Below are 8,936 nucleotides of genomic sequence, written 5' to 3'. Positions count from 1 at the left end.
TGACTATTTTAATATTCTGTACTTAATCGATGTGCTGCACTATCGGAGCAGTTTCCATGCACATGATTTTACTACCTACGCTGTTGTTATTACTGTGAATGCTGCAAAGCATTCACAGTATTGTTGTTGTATTCTTTATTACTGTGAATGCTGCAAAGCATTCACAGTATTGTTGTTGTATTCTTTATTATTATTATTATTATATATTATTCTTCCGTACGTTTTTTGACCGCTTCGATCTCAAAAACCGTTTAAGCTACAGAAACCGTTCTGGTATCAAAACGTGCGGCTTCTTCAGGAGATCGCTGCTATTACTTTTCAGGTTCAAATCTTCTGCCATTAATTTAATATTAATATTTTTCTAATTTTTTTGGCCCCATTCAAATGAATGGGGAAAGCTTAAAAACCTTTTAAAACCCTTTCAGCCTTTAAAAGCTAAGAACTTCAGCATACCTTAAGCTAGAGACACCATTTAAACTTTAAAATAAAGTCATGACTCTCAGCTATTCAGGTATTACTTTTTGTATTAATATCTTTTATGGTTTTTAAACAGTTACAGTTTAAGCACAAGAAGGTTTTTTGCTCTTTTTAGCGTTTATAATGGTTGTGTATGTGGTCGTCTAGAGTGCGCATTCCAAAGGTTAGAGTGGGAGACTTGAAATTCTTCAGCTGAAAAATATCTCTCTAAACTGCCGCTGTGTCCACACTCTTCACTCTACAGCCATGATTTTATGATCAAAACGTAGAGCTGCTTCTCTACTTTCAAACAATGTGTCTCTTAGCCCTGAGAAATGTAAACTTTTTAAACTGTGAGGCTTCAAGCAGAGGGAGCACCCTCCAACTCCTCCATCCGCCTCTATAGAAATTTTCGGGAGGTGATTTTCTCAAAACCAGAAAAGACCCTTTTTTTAAACTGCTCCCATGACCACATTTTTCAATCCAGGAAAATAAAAATTACACCGCTGTTTAGAGCAGGTCCTTGTGACGCTCACAGTTTAAAAATTATTTTGATAGGGGTTACGGTTTTTGATTTATAAGCATTTGTTCGGGAGGTGCGCCAAGACAAATTCAACAGGGCTTTGCCACAAAGTGCCTGCAGTTAAACAGTTACACAGCTGTTTTGAGTTGGCAGAACTAAATGTGTAGCAGCATTCTGATTGGCTCATAATACTTTAAACTGATTGGTGGATTATTCCTCTGCATGCAAGCTGTTCAAAGTTGAGCTGTTTTTTGGTCTTTCATAACTTCAGCACCGTTTATGCTACAGAAACCATTCTGGTATCAAAATGCTCAGCTTCTTCTGCAGATTTATGTTATTACTTTATGACATTACGTTTAACAGTCGTTCAGCACTTTAACAGCCTTTTCAGGTTTAAAACAGTCGTTCAGCACTTTTAACAGCCTTTACAGGTTTAAACAGTCGTTCAGCACTTTTAACAGCCTTTTCAGGTTTAAACAGTCGTTCAGCACTTTTAACAGCCTTTTCAGGTTTAAACAGTCGTTCAGCACTTTTAACAGCCTTTTCAGGTTTAAAACAGCCGGTCAGCACTTTTACAGCCTTTTCAGGTTTAAAACAGTCGTTCAGCACTTTTAACAGCCTTTTCAGGTTTAAACAGTCGTTCAGCACTTTTAACAGCCTTTTCAGGTTTAAACAGTCGTTCAGCACTTTTAACAGCCTTTTCAGGTTTAAACAGTCGTTCAGCACTTTTAACAGCCTTTTCAGGTTTAAAACAGTCGTTCAGCACTTTAACAGCCTTTTCAGGTTTAAACAGTCGTTCAGCACTTTTAACAGCCTTTTCAGGTTTAAAACAGCCGTTCAGCACTTTTAACAGCCTTTTCAGGTTTAAACAGTCGTTCAGCACTTTTAACAGCCTTTTCAGGTTTAAACAGTCGTTCAGCACTTTTAACAGCCTTTTCAGGTTTAAACAGTCATTCAGCACTTTTAACAGCCTTTTCAGGTTTAAAACAGTCGTTCAGAACTTTTAACAGCCTTTTCAGGTTTAAACAGTCGTTCAGCACTTTAACAGCCTTTTCAGGTTTAAAACAGTCGTTCAGCACTTTAAGAGCTGTTCAGCACTTTAACAGCTGTTCAGCGTTATTAACAGCTGTTCAGCATTATTAACAGCTGTTCAGCAGTTTTAACACCTGTTCAACATTTTTAACACCTGTTCAGCAGTTCAGCAATTCAGCAGTTCAGCAATTCAGCAATTCAGCAGTTCAGCAATTCAGCAGATCAGCAATTCAGCAGTTCAGCAATTCAGCAGTTCAGCAATTCAGCGGTTCAGCAATGCAGCAGTTCAGCAATTCAGGTATTCAGCAATTCAGCAGTTCAGCAATTCAGCAGTTCAGGTATTCAGCAGTTCAGCAATTCAGCAGTTCAGCAATTCAGCAGTTCAGCAGTTCAGGTATTCAACAGTTCAGCAGTTCAGGTATTCAGAAGTTCAGCAATTCAGCAGTTCAGCAATTCAGCGGTTCAGCAATGCAGCAGTTCAGCAATTCAGCAATTCAGCAGTTCAGCAATTCAGCAGTTCAGGTATTCAGCAGTTCAGCAATTCAGCAGTTCAGCAATTCAGCAGTTCAGCAGTTCAGGTATTCAACAGTTCAGCAGTTCAGGTATTCAGCAGTTCATTGAAGCTCATTCAGCAAATAAGGTTCCAGCTGTTTGAAGCCTTTCTTGGCATTTCAGCTCCAATCTTTCAGCATGCAGCATTCACAGTGCATTTTCTTCAGGAAATGCTTTTTCTAGTTACTGTGAATGCTGCAAAGCATTCACAGTATTGTTGTTGTATTCTTTATTATTATTATTATTATTATTATATATTATTCTTCCGTACGTTTTTTGACCGCTTCAATCTCAAAAACCGTTTAAGCTACAGAAACCGTTCTGGTATCAAAACGTGCGGCTTCTTCAGGAGATCGCTGCTATTACTTTTCAGGTTCAAATCTTCTGCCATTAATTTAATATTAATATTTTTCTAATTTTTTTGGCCCCATTCAAATGAATGGGGAAAGCTTAAAAACCTTTTAAAACCCTTTCAGACTTTAAAAGCTAAGAACTTCAGCATACCTTAAGCTAGAGACACCATTTAAACTTTAAAATAAAGCCATGACTCTCAGCTATTCAGCTATTACTTTTTGTATTAATATCTTTTATGGTTTTTAAACAGTTACAGTTTAAGCACAAGAAGGTTTTTTGCTCTTTTTAGCGTTTATAATGGTTGTGTATGTGGTCGTCTAGAGTGCGCATTCCAAAGGTTAGAGTGGGAGACTTGAAATTCTTCAGCTGAAAAATATCTCTCTAAACTGCCGCTGTGTCCACACTCTTCACTCTACAGCCATGATTTTATGATCAAAACGTAGAGCTGCTTCTCTACTTTCAAACAATGTGTCTCTTAGCCCTGAGAAATGTAAACTTTTTAAACTGTGAGGCTTCAAGCAGAGGGAGCACCCTCCAACTCCTCCATCCGCCTCTATAGTAATTTTCGGGAGGTGATTTTCTCAAAACCAGAAAAGACCCTTTTTTTAAACTGCTCCCATGACCACATTTTTCAACCCAGGAAAATAAAAATTACACTGGTGTTTAGAGCAGGTCCTTGTGACGCTCACAGTTTAAAAATTATTTTGATAGGAGTTACGGTTTTTGATTTATAAGCATTTGTTCGGGAGGTGCGCCAAGACAAATTCAACAGGGCTTTGCCACAAAGTGCCTGCAGTTAAACAGTTACACACACAGCTGTTTTGAGTTGGCAGAACTAAATGTGTAGCAGCATTCTGATTGGCTCATAATACTTTAAACTGATTGGTGGATTATTCCTCTGCATGCAAGCTGTTCAAAGTTGAGCTGTTTTTTGGTCTTTCATAACTTCAGCACCGTTTATGCTACAGAAACCATTCTGGTATCAAAATGCTCAGCTTCTTCTGCAGATTTATGTTATTACTTTATGACATTACGTTTAACAGTCGTTCAGCACTTTAACAGCCTTTTCAGGTTTAAAACAGTCGTTCAGCACTTTTAACAGCCTTTTCAGGTTTAAACAGTCGTTCAGCACTTTTACAGCCTTTTCAGGTTTAAACAGTCGTTCAGCACTTTAACAGCCTTTTCAGGTTTAAAACAGTCGTTCAGAACTTTTAACAGCCTTTTCAGGTTTAAACAGTCGTTCAGCACTTTTAACAGCCTTTTCAGGTTTAAACAGTCGTTCAGCACTTTTAACAGCCTTTTCAGGTTTAAACAGTCATTCAGCACTTTTAACAGCCTTTTCAGGTTTAAACAGTCGTTCAGCACTTTTAACAGCCTTTACAGGTTTAAACAGTCGTTCAGCACTTTTAACAGCCTTTTCAGGTTTAAACAGTCGTTCAGCACTTTAACAGCCTTTTCAGGTTTAAAACAGTCGTTCAGCACTTTTAACAGCCTTTTCAGGTTTAAACAGTCGTTCAGCACTTTTAACAGCCTTTCAGGTTTAAACAGTCGTTCAGCACTTTTAACAGCCTTTTCAGGTTTAAACAGTCGTTCAGCACTTTAACAGCCTTTTCAGGTTTAAAACAGTCGTTCAGCACTTTTAACAGCCTTTTCAGGTTTTAAACAGTCGTTCAGCACTTTTAACAGCCTTTTCAGGTTTAAACAGTCGTTCAGCACTTTAACAGCCTTTTCAGGTTTAAAACAGTCGTTCAGCACTTTAACAGCTGTTCAGCAGTTTTAACACCTGTTCAACATTTTTAACACCTGTTCAGCAGTTCAGCAATTCAGCAGTTCAGCAATTCAGCAATTCAGCAGTTCAGCAATTCAGCAGATCAGCAATTCAGCAGTTCAGCAATTCAGCAGTTCAGCAATTCAGCGGTTCAGCAATGCAGCAGTTCAGCAATTCAGCAGTTCAGCAATTCAGCAGTTCAGGTATTCAGCAGTTCAGCAATTCAGCAGTTCAGCAGTTCAGGTATTCAACAGTTCAGCAGTTCAGGTATTCAGAAGTTCAGCAATTCAGCAGTTCAGCGGTTCAGCAATGCAGCAGTTCAGCAATTCAGCAGTTCAGGTATTCAGCAGTTCAGCAATTCAGCAGTTCAGAAATTCAGCAGTTCAGCAGTTCAGGTATTCAACAGTTCAGCAGTTCAGGTATTCAGCAGTTCATTGAAGCTCATTCAGCAAATAAGGTTCCAGCTGTTTGAAGCCTTTCTTGGCATTTCAGCTCCAATCTTTCAGCATGCAGCATTCACAGTGCATTTTCTTCAGGAAATGCTTTTTCTAGTTACTGTGAATGCTGCAAAGCATTCACAGTATTGTTGTTGTATTCTTTATTATTTATTATTCTTCCGTACGTTTTTTGACCGCTTCGATCTCAAAAACCGTTTAAGCTACAGAAACCGTTCTGGTATCAAAACGTGCGGCTTCTTCAGGAGATCGCTGCTATTACTTTTCAGGTTCAAATCTTCTGCCATTAATTTAATATTAATATTTTTCTAATTTTTTTGGCCCCATTCAAATGAATGGGGAAAGCTTAAAAACCTTTTAAAACCCTTTCAGACTTTAAAAGCTAAGAACTTCAGCATACCTTAAGCTAGAGACACCATTTAAACTTTAAAATAAAGCCATGACTCTCAGCTATTCAGCTATTACTTTTTGTATTAATATCTTTTATGGTTTTTAAACAGTTACAGTTTAAGCACAAGAAGGTTTTTTGCTCTTTTTAGCGTTTATAATGGTTGTGTATGTGGTCGTCTAGAGTGCGCATTCCAAAGGTTAGAGTGGGAGACTTGAAATTCTTCAGCTGAAAAATATCTCTCTAAACTGCCGCTGTGTCCACACTCTTCACTCTACAGCCATGATTTCATGATCAAAACGTAGAGCTGCTTCTCTACTTTCAAACAATGTGTCTCTTAGCCCTGAGAAATGTAAACTTTTTAAACTGTGAGGCTTCAAGCAGAGGGAGCACCCTCCAACTCCTCCATCCGCCTCTATAGTAATTTTCGGGAGGTGATTTTCTCAAAACCAGAAAAGACCCTTTTTTTAAACTGCTCCCATGACCACATTTTTCAACCCAGGAAAATAAAAATTACACCGGTGTTTAGAGCAGGTCCTTGTGACGCTCACAGTTTAAAAATTATTTTGATAGCAGTTACAGTTTTTGATTTATAAGCATTTGTTCGGGAGGTGCGCCAAGACAAATTCAACAGGGCTTTGCCACAAAGTGCCTGCAGTTAAACAGTTACACAGCTGTTTTGAGTTGGCAGATCTAAATGTGTAGCAGCATTCTGATTGGCTCATAATACTTTAAACTGATTGGTGGATTATTCCTCTGCATGCAAGCTGTTCAAAGTTGAGCTGTTTTTTGGTCTTTCATAACTTCAGCACCGTTTATGCTATAGAAACCATTCTGGTATCAAAATGCTCAGCTTCTTCTGCAGATTTATGTTATTGCTTTATGACATTACGTTTAACAGCCGTTCAGCACTTTTAACAGCCTTTTCAGGTTTAAACAGTCGTTCAGCACTTTTAACAGCCTTTTCAGGTTTAAACAGTCGTTCAGCACTTTTAACAGCCTTTTCAGGTTTAAACAGTCGTTCAGCACTTTTAACAGCCTTTTCAGGTTTAAACAGTCGTTCAGCACTTTTAACAGCCTTGTCAGGTTTAAAACAGTCGTTCAGCACTTTTAACAGCCTTTTCAGGTTTAAACAGTCGTTCAGCAATTTTAACAGCCTTTTCAGGTTTAAACAGTCGTTCAGCACTTTTAACAGCCTTTCAGGTTTAAAACAGTCGTTCAGCACTTTTAACAGCCTTTTCAGGTTTAAAACAGTCGTTCAGCACTTTTAACAGCCTTTTCAGGTTTAAAAAGTCGTTCAGCACTTTTAACAGCCTTTTCAGGTTTAAACAGTCGTTCAGCACTTTTAACAGCCTTTTCAGGTTTAAACAGTCGTTCAGCACTTTTAACAGCCTTTTCAGGTTTAAACAGTCGTTCAGCACTTTTAACAGCCTTTTCAGGTTTAAAACAGTCGTTCAGCACTTTTAACAGCCTTTTCAGGTTTAAACAGTCGTTCAGCACTTTTAACAGCCTTTTCAGGTTTAAACAGTCGTTCAGCACTTTTAACAGCCTTTTCAGGTTTAAAAACAGTCGTTCAGCACTTTTACAGCCTTTTCAGGTTTAAACAGTCGTTCAGCACTTTTAACAGCCTTTTCAGGTTTAAACAGTCGTTCAGCACTTTTAACAGCGTTTAAGGGTTTAAACAGTCGTTCAGCACTTTTAACAGCCTTTTCAGGTTTTAAACAGTCGTTCAGCACTTTTAACAGCCTTTTCAGGTTTAAACAGTCGTTCAGCACTTTTAACAGCCTTTTCAGTTTTAAACAGTCGTTCAGCACTTTTAACAGCCTTTTCAGGTTTAAACAGTCGTTCAGCACTTTTAACAGCCTTTTCAGGTTTAAACAGTCGTTCAGCACTTTTAACAGCCTTTTCAGGTTTTAAACAGTCGTTCAGCACTTTTAACAGCCTTTTCAGGTTTAAACAGTCGTTCAGCACTTTAACAGCCTTTTCAGGTTTAAAACAGTCGTTCAGCACTTTAAGAGCTGTTCAGCAGTTTAACAGCTGTTCAGCATTATTAACAGCTGTTCAGCAGTTTTAACACCTGTTCAGCAGTTCAGCAATTCAGCAATTCAGCAGTTCAGCAATTCAGCAATTCAGCAGTTCAGCAATTCAGCAATTCAGCAGTTTAGCAATTCAGCAGATCAGCAATTCAGCAGTTCAGCAATTCAGCAGTTCAGCAATTCAGCGGTTCAGCAATGCAGCAGTTCAGCAATTCAGCAGTTCAGCAATTCAGCAGTTCAGGTATTCAGCAGTTCAGCAATTCAGCAGTTCAGCAGTTCAGCAGTTCAGGTATTCAACAGTTCAGCCGTTCAGGTATTCAGAAGTTCAGCAATTCAGCAGTTCAGCGGTTCAGCAATGCAGCAGTTCAGCAATTCAGCAGTTCAGCAATTCAGCAGTTCAGGTATTCAGCAGTTCAGCAATTCAGCAGTTCAGCAATTCAGCAGTTCAGCAGTTCAGGTATTCATCAGTTCAGCAGTTCAGGTATTCAGCAGTTCATTGAAGCTCATTCAGCAAATAAGGTTCCAGCTGTTTGAAGCCTTTCTTGGCATTTCAGCTCCAATCTTTCAGCATGCAGCATTCACAGTGCATTTTCTTCAGGAAATGCTTTTTCTAGTTATTATTTATTATTCTTCCGTACGTTTTTTGACCGCTTCGATCTCAAAAACCGTTTAAGCTACAGAAACCGTTCTGGTATCAAAACGTGCGGCTTCTTCAGGAGATCGCTGCTATTACTTTTCAGGTTCAAATCTTCTGCCATTAATTTAATATTAATATTTTTCTAATTTTTTTGGCCCCATTCAAATGAATGGGGAAAGCTTAAAAACCTTTTAAAACCCTTTCAGACTTTAAAAGCTAAGAACTTCAGCATACCTTAAGCTAGAGACACCATTTAAACTTTAAAATAAAGCCATGACTCTCAGCTATTCAGCTATTACTTTTTGTATTAATATCTTTTATGGTTTTTAAACAGTTACAGTTTAAGCACAAGAAGGTTTTTTGCTCTTTTTAGCGTTTATAATGGTTGTGTATGTGGTCGTCTAGAGTGCGCATTCCAAAGGTTAGAGTGGGAGACTTGAAATTCTTCAGCTGAAAAATATCTCTCTAAACTGCCGCTGTGTCCACACTCTTCACTCTACAGCCATGATTTTATGATCAAAACGTAGAGCTGCTTCTCTACTTTCAAACAATGTGTCTCTTAGCCCTGAGAAATGTAAACTTTTTAAACTGTGAGGCTTCAAGCAGAGGGAGCACCCTCCAACTCCTCCATCCGCCTCTATAGTAATTTTCGGGAGGTGATTTTCTCAAAACCAGAAAAGACCCTTTTTTAAACTGCTCCCATGACCACATTTTTCAACCCAGGAAAATAAAAAT

The sequence above is a fragment of the Archocentrus centrarchus genome, chromosome 3 (assembly GCF_007364275.1).
Source record: "Archocentrus centrarchus isolate MPI-CPG fArcCen1 chromosome 3, fArcCen1, whole genome shotgun sequence".
Taxonomy (NCBI): Eukaryota; Metazoa; Chordata; class Actinopteri; order Cichliformes; family Cichlidae; genus Archocentrus; species Archocentrus centrarchus.
Note: the sequence above shows the minus strand (reverse complement) of the source record.